The sequence below is a fragment of the Anabrus simplex genome, chromosome 2 (assembly GCF_040414725.1).
Source record: "Anabrus simplex isolate iqAnaSimp1 chromosome 2, ASM4041472v1, whole genome shotgun sequence".
Taxonomy (NCBI): domain Eukaryota; kingdom Metazoa; phylum Arthropoda; class Insecta; order Orthoptera; family Tettigoniidae; genus Anabrus; species Anabrus simplex.
This window is the reverse complement of record NC_090266.1, coordinates 869,553,337-869,567,225: the sequence shown is the minus strand read 5'-3', so window position 1 is coordinate 869,567,225 and position 13,889 is coordinate 869,553,337. Positions and strand designations below refer to the sequence as shown.

The following is a 13,889-nucleotide window of genomic DNA, read 5'->3' as shown; positions in this document are numbered from 1 at the left end:
CTCCATTGCCTAAAATTATACATTGTAGAGAACCCAGTTAAGATTATCCTGAGCTGTTGTGATGGTACATACACTTAAGAAAATGGAAATTGCAACACCATGAAAGCATTGGTCATTTGTGTTGATTTTCAAGATATGGAACGATCCATGTAGGTATGTAAACGATCAAATTTTCAGACCCATTGGATTGTTGCTACAGGTCTCCCCACGTGATTGGTCGCAGAGGAATCAACTCCAGTATACGGACTCTGCTGTAGCGTAGTTGACTTGCAGTCTGTGCAGTGAAGTGTTCCCCGTCAAACATGCCTCGATGACAGAGAAGAGCACGCTATCAACAACTGTCGCCGTTTGAGAGGGCTCGGATAATTGGGCTGTGTGAGGCTGGATTCTGGCTAAGGACTGTCACTGCACGTGTTGGCCGACAGGCATCTACGGTACAACTTGTATGGTAGCAGTGGTCAAATGAAGGTACCCACACTCGTAGACCTGGCACAGGCCCAGCGTGACAGACAACTGTGAGAGAGGATCGCCGCATCATTCTGATTGCCCGGATGGAATCCCATGCAACAGCAGCGCAAATTCGAGCAGCTGTGGCACCCCTCGTTACACAACAAACAGTTGGTAATCGCCTGCATGCAGCTGGCTTACGAGCCCCTGTCCCTGCAGAAGGTGTTCCATTGACCCCACAACAGCGACGTGTAAGGCTGGCCTGGTGTTGAGAAAGATCGACGTGGGTCGACAAATGGCATAGGGTCATCTTTAGTGATGAATTGCGCTTCTGTCTTGCCTGCAGTGATCGCCGGAATTGTGTGCTCCGATGTACCGGGGAGAGGGGCCGCCCAGATCTTATTGTCGAGAGGCGCACAGGGCCAACATCAAGCATTTATGGTCTGGGGAGTCATTGGCTTTAATGTGAAATCACAATTAGTGCTTGTTGGGGGCACTATGACTGCTCGACAGTACGTTGATAGGATACTCAATCCAGTGGTTGTCCCTACAATGGCGAACATTGATAATGGGATGTTTCAGCAGGACAATGCCTGGGTTCACACTGCACGCATCTCCAGATAAGCTCTCCACGATATCACAACCTTAGAATGGCCCGCCAGATCCCCGAACCTCAGTCCTATTGAGCATGTGTGGGACATGATGGGTCGACAACTGGCCAACCGTCCTCAGCCACCCACAACTCTGGAACAACTGACCTGTGCAGTGCAGCAAGCATGGGCCACAATTCCCTAGGAAGCGATCCAGGGCCTTATTGACTCCATGCCTCAACAAATTCATCAATGTATTGCGGGTCGTGGTGGGCATATCCTGTATTGATTGTTGTCCAAACTTGCATTCAGAGGGACCTGAAAGTGTAATCATCAAATCACAATTGAACACTCGTCCTGCATGTTCAATTGCAGCATTGTAGCACCACTCCTTCTGGGTGTTGCAATTTCCATTTTCTTCATTGTATATCACACCCTCGCACTGTATTCAGAAGTAAGAGATATAATTGTCATTATTAGTACTATTATTATCATCATTATCATTATTATTATTGTTATTCTTTCATTTGTATATTTATTCTTAATATTTTAAGCTGGAAGGTCTCCATATGTGATATGAGTAATTTGTTTTGTACAAGCAGATGTGAAAACAGTGCCATTTACAACTCAGAAACTTTGCGTGAGTCATGGAACTGCCCAGAGTTCGATGATGCGGCCTGGTTGTTATTGAATTGGGACCCAGAAGAGGTTCAGGCCGTGGTCTTGGTACAGCAAGAGGATCTTTCACTCATGATTGGATGGCCAGGATCTATCTTGATGTATCATGAGGGGGTAGGGGAATGCTGAGGTCTATTTAGGCATGTGAGAAAATGGCAGAGAGACTTGACTTCAAACTTTGGTTTATTTAGGCATGTGAGAAAACGGCAGAGAGACTTGACTTCAAACTTTGGTGGAGCATACTTGACTTAAAACAGCAGAAGAGAGGAGATGTATCTTTTGTGGAATGTGGTCTTATTATTTTGTGGAAAGTGATGTGTAGTATTAACCTAAAGACTGTGGAGTGCTTAGGTACTTGGTATTGTGTCACTTGTGGTGGCTTGGTGTCTTATATGTTGGTGAAAGCTATGGGGTACTGTATCTCAGACTTTCCATAATTTATGTTCTGGAACAACAAGCGTGTGTTGATCGAGTGAATTTATCTTTAAACCAAGTGTTAGAATCAGTGAACACAGTATTCAATATTTGTGTGACATAGCAAGTGCCAGAAATGAGAATATGCAAGTTGTGTTGATGCACAGAGATGGTGAAGGGTATTTACCTACATATATATGCTTTGTAATGAACTTTCATTGGGCTGACTGCTAATGGTAGCTTGGTACTCGCTTTTGGTTTCTCACTGTTTTTGTTGTTGTAAATATGGAGTCTTCCAGCAGTATTTTGCGAGTGTATTTTATGTATATTATGGTGTGTTGATGAGGTGCTTATGCACAGATGTTATTTACAATGTAGTTAGTTATTTTAGAATCAGTGGAGTTATTAATGAATCTAGTTGCAGTTCCTACCTATTTAGTCATTTTCAGAAGGTTAGGTAAGGCCTGAAGCAGATGTACCAGTACGCAGCTTTATGTACACGCCCTGGGAGAGAGAATTATCATGCTTTATTAAAATTCGAGGGATCAATTCTGGTGAACTCTGGCGCCCATACTACAGACATTTCGACTAATTATTTTTATTAATTTTAGTAATTTATTCATATAGTTTGAATTCAATTACAATTCTTTTAATCACATTACAATGGCTATTAATTATTAATTATAATTATTCTTATTATTTTATTTCAATTATAATTATTTTATTTCAATTATTATTATTATTATTATTATTATTATTATTATTATTATTATTATTATTATTATTATTATTATTATTATTATTATTATTATTTAGATGGATTTTTCTGTATTAAAGCTTGACAAACAAATATATTTGTTGAATATATATACTTTCGAAGTTGGAAACCCCTGCATTATAGCTATTATTGCTACAGGTTTACATGTTCCTTGAAAAATAAATTGCATAATATAGAAGAAGTAATGAATACTATTTTGCTGAATTTTGGCAAGGAGAATCGTGTAGGTTAGCAAAGCGTACAATTCAAACAAAATTTAATTTGTTCTGTTATTTGCCCTGCAATGATTCATTATTTGACTATATACCTCCATTATTAGAGGCTGTAACATTCGTCAGCCTGCACTCAGGCATGTTCACTATCAGTCAGGTGTTGAATATATGTACTTTTATGGAATTTTGTTCCATGCCGGTTTAACCTTAGGCACTGGAATATCATGTCCCTCATATCACATAGAGAGCTATTAATCTTGAATGAAGTTGAATTTTGAGTCCCTTCCATGAATACCGAATACAAATGATTACCATATTGTCTCACAACTGCCTGTTGGTATTACTTGATGGCTGTAGTATTTTTGCATCTGTCTCCTGGCTCAGGCCAAATCTCAAATGTATTTTCCACTGATGTCTGTCTCGTATATGGCTGGGACATTGGCCCAGTGAGGAAAGCAATGGCAAGTACCTCACTCCATAATTATAATACCTTGTACGCCTCAGTATAGAACTACCATCAGCTTTTGCATTTTCCCAATAACCGCATACCCCTTGGTGCTACTGTTTGAGGATCCAGCCGCCTTCAGGACTTAACAGGCGGACATTATCTTACATAATTAACCAGTAGAAGCAATTGGGAGTTAGAAGTGGAGGGAAAAAAGAATTTATGGACAGCAAAAAGTATCTGCACCTGAGGGCTGTAGCGGGAGGAGTAGGGAGAGGGGGTGGACATCAAAATTGAAAAATATCTACAAAAGAGTAAGTTTTTTTTAAAATGCTATCTGAGCAAATTTTTGATAAGGACGTAAAGATTGAGTCCAACAACTTTAGTGTGGTAGTAATTCAACACTATGCTATAAAAGTTTCAACCGAAGGAGGAATAATTACACATGTATTACAATTAAATAGAAGTTTGGTGTGATTATACAATTAAAATGTCATTTAGTGTTTGACCACACACTAACAAAGTAACAGACACTAGATAGAACTACTCAGACACAGTGACGGTGTGAAACTCTCAAACTGAAAAATGCGCACAGAAACAGGGTGAATCATGCCTCGGTGTCCATGACCTTGGCAAAAATATACTCCTGCTACCCTTCTTCACAGCACAAGCTACACGCTGCTGTGCATGTCTCCACTACTAGCTGTGGCGCTGTACGAATCGGTTAGCCAGAATGAACAACATTTTGTGCTTATGTTTCTTTATAATTAAAGAAATTAAAGGATGGAATTAATTGAGAAAAACAATAGGGATTGTACAAATTGCTTCTTTTTTATAATTCCTGTTTTCGGGCAAATTTTTAAAAATAACTTAGGTTCTTCAGTCTGCCGAAACTTAAGAAAAAAGATTAGGTGGCTAAATTGGAATATTTTTTCAGAGTGAGAGGGCGACTGTCTTTCCTCCCCCCTTCCCTACCCAATGGATTCTACTGTAATTAACACACCTTTTCTTTGACCAAAAAAAAAAGTTTCAGGTGCATTTTAAAACACAAGAATATTATGGTGTTGTTACGTGCTCAAGCGACTGTCAGCCTTGTCACTGCCCCTTCGGTACTACCTGAAAGGGGATGACTAAGCCAGCTTGGGGAACTTCCCAGTACGCCCAAGGACACACCACGGCCTTTCCTCTGTTGTTCCCTTCATCTAGTTTCTCCATGCGATTTCTGGAAGATTTGATGTGAAAGTTCGATATCCAGCCAAACCCTGAATGTTCTAGCGGCCCAGTATTGAGGTATAAATACAAGGCCAGTGCGAGCAAGCTATTGGTGTGGTTTTGCAAGTAATCAGCTTCATTTTCTTATCAAAATCTAATCACAGAGTTTTACAATATTAAAACTCTTCCACCGTTTTGATACTTTTGTTTTTTGCCTTTAAGCAAAATTTTTTTATTTGTCAACATTACATGTTTCGTTCCTACTTAGGAACACCCTCAGCTGTTATTAAAGCTTAGGTGAATTGCTAAGATTTGAAACACGTTAATTTGCAGGTACATTGATTCTCTTAAAAACTACTGAAATACCAATTAAATTAAATGATATTTAAAACAATGTAGGGGTTAGTGTGTTAATGATATGAGAACAGATGATTACATAGTTGGTCAGCTTAAAAACTATGTCTATTCATTTGAATAGTTGTTAAAAAAGTTTTTCATTTTGTTACATTAAAATGTCTGTCTGTTTGCAGTTAAAAAGTTTAAAAAATGTATGACTTCATAACACTGTTCAAATTGTTGAATGTTTTTTCTTCCGTTCCTTCCAGGTAAGTTGTTATATATTATGAGTTTGCTTAAAGTGCTTTTGATTGAGTCTAATGTGGAACAGCGATACGACCAATGATTGGACGCTACCGGATATCAGGAAGAAGACCTGGTATGGCTGTATAACCCCATGAGTAAAAGAGGTTTGTCTCCCAAACTCCACTTGGCATAGGAAGGCCCTTACCATGTTGTCAAGAGGATAAATTATCTATCGCATACAACGGAGCCCAAGAAGCAAGATGAAGGTGCTGCATCTGGACCGATTGGTGCCTTACTGGGGAACAGCGGAAGAAGGTAACTGATCAGGATTATCAGCTCTTGAAGGGGGGTGATGTTACGTGCTCAAATGACCGACAGCCTTGTCAGAGCCCCTTCAGTATTACCTGAAAGGGGATGACTAAGCCAGCTCGGGGAACATCCCAGCACAACCAAAGACATGCCATGGCCCTTCCTCTATTGTTCACTTCATCCAATTTCTCCATGTGATTTCTGGAAGATATGATGGGAAAGGTTGATCTCCAGCCAAATCCTGAATGTTTTAGTGACCCAGCATCGAGGTATAAATACAAGGCCCCTGCAAGCGAGCTGTTGGTGTGGTGTCAGAGAGACCAGCGAGTGCTTGAACAGGAGGCAACAAAACGGTAGACTGTACTGTGTATTCGTGTAATTCTGTGAATTGAGGATCGCCGTGAGCCTGCGAGGAAACACACTATAGTGAGTGCAAGGATAAATGTACCTGTGTTAATGTTCACTGTTGTGAGTATCGTTCTGCTGTTGAATACTGTTGAGCTGTTTAGTTGTTCAATGCATGGGACTGTGTAAAGTACTGGACTATATGTCGAATCGAACCAACGAACAGTCATCATGTGTTGTATAGCGTGTGGCACTGTGTTCAAATCCAGCTGTCTATGCACAGCGGCTGTAGGAGGAGACTGGACTTTGGAAAAGTGAAAAAAGGTAACAATTGGCCTGGACTTCCAGGTGTGTGTACAGAAGGGAGATTTGTAAATAGACTGGTAATTAGTGTGGCCATTCATAACTGGTTAGAGTTGTTTGTGTTTAAATATGTGTGTGCATTTATTAGACCATCCTGAAATAAATTAGAGTAGACATGATATAGGCTTTTAGGCTTATGCCGTGTCAAGAAAATAAGGTGAAATTCTTTACGTTTTTCAGCGAACTTTGCTCTGCGTCATCAGAAGAAAATCTCGACTGTCCACAAGAAAGGCTTATAAAACAATGATGTTTGAATTTAGACGTTACCCAATAGAAGTGGAAATGGTATGTTCAGTCGTCACAAGATGGCTCCCCGGATGCGGTAAAGTGCTAGCGTTCGAAGCGGAAGCTGACGGAACCATCAGAATCAGTCTGAGAGATTCACATAACATTACAGGTGTACGCACATATGAAGGTATGACATTGACACAAGCCTGGAATAAAAAATCTGGTGATGAGGAACGTACGAATTTGGAAAAAACCAAAATGAAATAACAATAGTGAAGGGATAGGGAAGGGAACTACCTTTGTAAATCGTTAATGGCTGGCAACCAGGTATTACTTAATTGATAGTCAGTGTCCTGTTGAAATTATTAGGATTTCTACGTATTTCCAGAGCTTCCCGTATAATCCTGGACTTGTAGTGTCTAGTGTGAGTAAGAGCTTGAGTATCTCGGAACATGACATCATGTCCGACGACAGAGCGTGCTCAGCTATTGCTGATTTGTCTGGCTGGTTGAGACAAATATTACGTTCATGTTCCTTGGTACGAGTACAAATGGACCAGCGTGTTTGGCCAATGTATACCTTATTGCGAGTACAGGGAATTTTGTAATCCCCATGATGTAAAAGTGGGGACAATTTGTCCTTGGTTTTACCCAGATTGTGAGCAATCTTAGTGACGTGCCAAAGATGGTTTTTACATTGTGTTTGCGGAGGAACTTGGCAATTCGGTCTGTGGAGTTACGAATGTAAGGCAGGTAAGCAGTTCCCTTCATTTCTTCCTTCTGTGAGCTTTGCTTGGTAATTTCTCTGGGATGCAGGTCTCTATGAATTTGCAAATCGCTGTAAACATTACCCTTGAACGTGACTTTGAGTGTGTCCATCTCCACCTGGATATTTGATGGCTCACAAATTCATCTTGCCCTCTTCGTGAGTGTTGTGAGAATGCCTTGTTTATGTGCTGAATGGTTGTGAGAATCTGCATGAAGATAGCGATTTGCTTACGATAGACGGTATGTCCTAAGGAGCCATCCAATTTTTTTCTTACCAGAACATCCAAGAAAGGAAGGCATCCATCCGACTTCATCTCCATAGGGAATTTAATTGAAGGATGTTGCTGATTTAGGTGGTTTAGAAATAGATGAATTTTCTCAGGACCTTCTGTCCAGACCACAAATGTATCATCAGCATACCACCACCAAATCATAGGTCCATCTGTTTGTAAAAATTCCCACCCCACAAGAAATAGCTGGAAGTCATGCAGTGCTAAAATAGCTTAGTAATGTCCTCAGGGAACGGGTGTTCAATGGGAGACATGACCCGAGTCATTCGGCACTTTAGTGAACAAGGACTCCACATTGAAACTCACCAAAAATGCATTAGGTTGAAGGGTTATGGTTGACAGCTTGTTGACAAAATACTGAGATTCCCTGACCTATGATTCAGTCCTATGTGTGGCTGAAGCAATTTGCTTAGGTATTTAGCCAGAGCATACGTAGGAGAAACTATCACACTAACAATAGGTCTGAGGGGAATATATTTTTTTTATGCATCTTAGGAAGTCCATATAATTTAGGTGGCACTGTGTCCCCCGGGGACAGATGTTTAGCCTCCTCTTTTGGAATTGAAGATTGCCTTAAGAGCTTCATGGTGGCATTGGGCACACAAGTGGCAGGGTCACGTGAGCTCAGTCTGTAAACAGGCTCTGACATTATAGCCGAGATCTTATTCTTATACTCGTCAGTGTCCATAACCACTGTCGCATTACCCTTATCAGCTGAGAGAATGGTCAGTTCAGAATCATCTCTAAGTTCCTTCAGAGCTTTCCTCTCGCCTCTTGTTAAATTGGGCGCGGGTTCAACAGTGGACCTTATGAGTCTCACACATTTCTATCTTAATTCTTCAGCCTCATCCGAAGGTAGTTTGTGGATGGCTGCCTCAGCGGAAGTAATTAACTCCTCAGTGGGAATTTTAGAGGGAGCGACAGCTAAATTAAGACCCCTATCTAAAACTGCCATTTGGTTCTCGTCCAAGGATTTCCTGGAAAGATTGACGGCAGTTTTACTAGCATCCGGGTTCATGCGAGAGATCGCCTGTTACTGAGCTAGTCGGAGGAACTTAGATTTCTTTCAGAATGACACCTGGTTGAATTTTCTTTCAGCCTGTATAGCAGTAATGCAATTGAAAGACAACCACAATTCCTTCAAGAGAGTGTTGCTTAACAGCAGATGTAAACGAAACAACTCTTACAAGACTTGAGTCCAGTTTCTTACGAGTGTAATGCGTGTTCAAGATTCCCATGTTCTTGAAACTTTTCTCCCAGTCACCTTCAGAGATCTTGTCCCAAGCCTGCTGTATCCACTCATGAAGAATTTCCGTAGAGAGATTTTGAATTCTTCCCGTTGGAGTATGTTCATGTACACATTCACTACCAACTTCTGTTAAAAGTTTTGTATAATTTCTTGAAATATAGAGGTCATTCCAATGAGAACAATACAAAATTGGTTTTCATTGTTTCTAGTTACATCCTTATGTCTTCTGTGAGATGTCCCAAAAACTGTCCAACTGAAGGAGAGATGGAAATCAAAGCAGATCCAGCTTGATTTCCCTTAACTGTTTTTATTCAATTTAATGTACATTGTATATCAATCCTGTTGTAAACAAGATAAGGTTTACAAGAACACAACTTATTTATTTGCTTCACACAGAATTCTACAGTATGTACAGGAATAAAACATAAAATTGTCTTGAAGCAAAGTAGATGATTAATCTTGAGAGAGTTTCTGTTTTTATACACTATGTACACTCTGAATGTATTTACACTCACTGCTATCTTGAAAAGATAGTTCTTGGGAAAGATATAGTTCGTGATAGTTGAAAACTATCATTTGCACTAGCATAGATTAGCTAAGAGAGTTCCTTCTAACTTGATGTGTCTGAGTTCATAAGCTTGTACTAAATGAAAGCTATGTTCACAATTAGAGAATCTAATGTGTGTGTTGGAGCTTGAGTGAGCTTGGGGATGTGTGGCATACAACATCGGGGCTCGACATGGATGAAGGAACGGGAAAGTGGAGTAGTGACCTGAGGTGAAACCTCATACTACCAGAATTCCATCCACCTGGTCGAGACACATTTTAAACAGGAGTAGCCTGCGTGTTCGACGTTTAGTGTATTCTGGAGCAGGACACTGGGGAGAATCCAGATGAGTGACAGACAGGGAGCTCCTTATATACTGCACACGACGTAACAGACACGCGCACTGAAGACTGCACGTCGAGTCTCAAATGATCCACGCTTGCGTGCGTGCGGCTGGCTGGCGCTGAGCGAAGAGAGCGGAGGACATACAACACCCTCCCCTCCTAAATACGCCGATACGGCGTGAAGCGGCGGCGGCGCTGGCGGCGGCTACGATGCTGGGCAGAAGCTTCTGACGTCTCTGTTGTATTGTCCGGAGCTGTGACTGGGCGGAGTGGCGCTGCATCGTCCTGAAAGGAACCCATGGTTATTAAATGGTCTAAAGCTCGTTCAGCAATAGATTTATCTGGCTTAACAAGAGAATCAATAGCCGGATATGGACGGTAGCGCAGGCGTATCTGGTCCTGGTGGCGGCAAATGCGTTTCTCAGCAGTCTGAATCTCGTAGAGACGATGGCCCAAAGATCTGCAGATGACACCAGGTAACCAGAGCGGGTTTGACTTGAATGTCCTTATGTAGACCCTGTCGTTGACGGTGAACTTTGTTGGCGAGGTCTTAGTCTGGGCCGGAAGAGGCTGCAACAGAGAAAGTAAAGTTCTGTGAGGTCGTCCATGGAGCTTTTGTGCGGGGGTGACATTCTCAGCGCCGGGCAGAGTTCTGTAGTTGCTTAAGAGTTGTAACAATGCTTGGTCTTTAGTTAAGCCTGAAGAGACAGCTTTTTTCATACTTTTCTTAAAAGTTTGTACAAAGCGTTCAGCTTCACCATTAGATTGAGGGTGAAAAGGCGGTGCTAGGATATGGCGAATGCCATTATATGTACAGAAGTTCTTAAAAGCAGTAGCTGTAAATTGCGGTCCATTGTCAGAAATTAGGACTTGAGGTAAGCCTTCAGTTGTAAATATTTTCTGAAGAGCACGAATGGTAGCTTCTGTAGTAGTAGTCTAATGCATATCCACTACATATGGAAAGTTTGATAGAGAATCTATGACGATGAGCCACATGGAATTGAAGAAAGGACCTGTGAAATCGATGTGAACTCGTTCCCTTGGAGAAGTAGCAGGAGGCTATGAAGCTAGATCAGAAGACGGGGCGTTCTGATTAATTTGACATTGTTCACAATGGCGGATGAGCTTTTCGATGGCGGCATCAATACCAGGCCAGTAGCAGTGTTGACGTGCCAGTTGCTTAGTGCGGGATATACCCCAATGACTTTGGTGTAACAAGTCGAGAACTTGTGTCTGTAGACTAGGTGGGATAACCACTCGGAAGGTGGTGCCGGTTTGGAGGAGTATAACTCCGGCACTAGTCGTAAGACGATGCTGAATACGATGATAAGGCGCAAGGTGGGCAGGAAGTTTGTTCTGAAGGGGCCAACCATTGCGGATGTAAGTACGTACCGTAGCAAGTGTACTGTCCTTATCCGTAGCTTTAGCAATGCAGGTAGCGTCAATAGGAAAGGTGGATACGGTGTCTTCGAGTTCTATGTCTAACTGAAGACATTCGGATTCTTGAGAATCAAAGGCGGTATCAGGACCGACTGGTAAGCGAGAGAGGGCATCAGCATTACAATGCTGGGATGTGGCACGATAGGCGATCTGATAGGAATAATCAGAAAGGAACATGGACCATTTTTGAAGCTTTCTGAGGGAATGCTCAGGGATCTTATTACCAGGATGGAATAAGTGTACTAGAGGCTTGTGATCAGTAATGATCAGGAAATGGTTGCCATAGAGATATTCATTGAAACGGCGAATACCAAAGATGATTGCTAAAGCTTCTTTTTCTATCTGGGAGTACCGACGTTGATGCTCATTAAGTGTCTTCGAAGCAAAGGCGATGGGGCGTTCTTGTCCGTGACGATCCTTCTGGGAGAGAACGGCGCCGACGCCGTAATCTGATGCGTCAGTAGCTAGCGTGATGAGCTTGCCAGGCTGAAAATGAGTGAGTTTAACAGCTTGAACAAGGGCTTTGTTGATCGTTTGCCAGGCCTGTTGGCATTGCGGAGACCACTGAAATTTAACACCTTTTTTGCGTAAGGCGTTTAATGGAGCTGCAACTGAAGCGAAGCGGGGAATGAACTTGTTATAGTAGTTCGCTTTGCCTAGGAAGGATTGGAGCTGCTTGATGTTCTGTGGTACAGGCATGTTTACAATCGCCGAGACATTCCGTTCACTAGGTTGAATGCCGTTTTTATCGAGGATGTGTCCCAGGTAGTGAACTTGCGGCTGAAAGAAAGTGCATTTAGCGAGATTCGCTCGTAGGCCATGGTCTTTCAACTTCGTGAGAAGGAGGCGCAGATTATGGAGATGTTCTTGATGATCTGCGCCGGTCACAATGATATCATCAAGGTAGTTAGCACAACCGGGAATGGAGGTGGTAAGTTGAGCTAAATAGCGCTGAAAAATAGCAGCTGAGGAAGAGACACCGAACGGGAGACGCTGGAGCTGGAGCAGTCCGATAGGAGTGTTGAGTGTGAGAAATTGCTTGGATTCTTCGTCTAAAAGTAGCTGTAGATAGGCTTCTTTAAGATTCACTCTAGAGAAGAATTGTCCACCAGCTAGACGACGGAATAAGTCCTCTGGACGGGGAATTGGAAATATATCTGTGTCGATTTGTGCATTGATCGTAGATCGGAAATCACCACAAAGTCGTACATTGCCATCAGGCTTCTTGATTACAACCAGTGGAGTGGTCCATTGACTGGAATTGACTGGTACCACTATTCCAGCTTCTACCCATCTTTCTAACTCCTTAGTGACCTGGTCTTGAAGTGCCAGGGGTACTGGACGTGCTTTGAAAAAGCGCGGCTTAGCTCCTGATTTCAGCTGTATGTGAGCTGTATAGTTTTTGGCGGTTCCGAGCGTAGAGTCGAAGACTTCAGGAAACTGCTCGAGGAGAGCCGTAATATCAGAAGTAGGTTGCAACGTAGATACTACGTTGATGTTGTCATGAATCTGGAAGCCGAATAAATTAAAGAGATCCATGCCCATAATGTTCGATGCGGTGTAGTTGTTGACTACGAGTAGTGGAATGACCTTCCGAACTCCTTTATAACTGGCTGGAAGCGTGATTTGGCCTTTAATGTCAATCTTCCGTTTGTTAAATGTAACAAGCTGGATGTCAGCTGGAGAGCATGAAGGTGAACCTAAGTCGTGATATGTAGCCAGGTTAATGATAGAGACAGGTGATCCAGTGTCTAACTGAAAATCGACAGAGCGATCAGAGAATGATAGAGGAACGATGATCTTGTGAGAATTCTTGGTGGGAAGAATAAGATTTATCTGATCAACTTCCATGTCCTGTTGGGGCTGTATATGCTTCGGGCGCGCTGCAGGAGTCTTAGCAGGGCGGAGCGAACTCTGACATACAGTCTTGATGTGTCCTACTTTATTACATCGTTCACAAGTGGCTTTGAAAAAACGACAGGCACGACGTTCATGATGTTTGAAACATCCTCTGCAGGAAGGCAGGAGTTGCGACTTGCTCTTAGAAGTGGGCTTCCTTGGAGAAGAACGAGAGGGAACCGGGCGAGAATGCTTGGCAGAGAGCGACTTGGCTGCGCGGTTCAAGGTAGCAGAGGACTGGTGGGCTGGAGTAGAGACTTGAGCGACTTCGTGTTTAGAAGCTATTTCTGCCGCAGTCTTGGTAGTAAGTTCGTATACCGTAGCAATACGCTGGACGTCTTCTAAAGAAGGGTTACTCTTCTTGACAGCGTCAAAACGAACTTTGTCCTCAGGAGTATGCAGAATGACCATATCCCGAATGAGGGAATCGGTATAGGGCGTACCACAACCGTCCTTGGAACATATAAACTGGCAGGGTTTAGCTAGACCTCACAATTCCGCTATCCATTCAGCATGAGTCTGATGCAGTTGCTTCCTGCTCTGAAAAAATTTGTAGCGAGCGGCCACTATGTGCGGGGCTTTAGCATAGTGTTCAATGATACGGGCCAAGAGCTGTGCGAATGTCACTTCAGAGAGTTGCTCCTCTGGACTTAATTTTTGTAGTAATTCGCACGTAGCATTGCCAACCGAACTGAGAAATAGTGCACGTTGGCACTTGTCATCCGTGACGGAATGGCATATGAAATGTTG

General features: G+C 42.4%; 1 protein-coding gene across 10 annotated transcripts in view; it reads left to right on the top strand.

The window, feature by feature from the left end:
• Positions 1 to 13,889, top strand: part of LOC136864525 (CAP-Gly domain-containing linker protein 1) — a 958,550-nt gene that overhangs the window by 479,677 nt on the left and 464,984 nt on the right. The gene's annotated exons all lie outside the window — the stretch shown is intronic.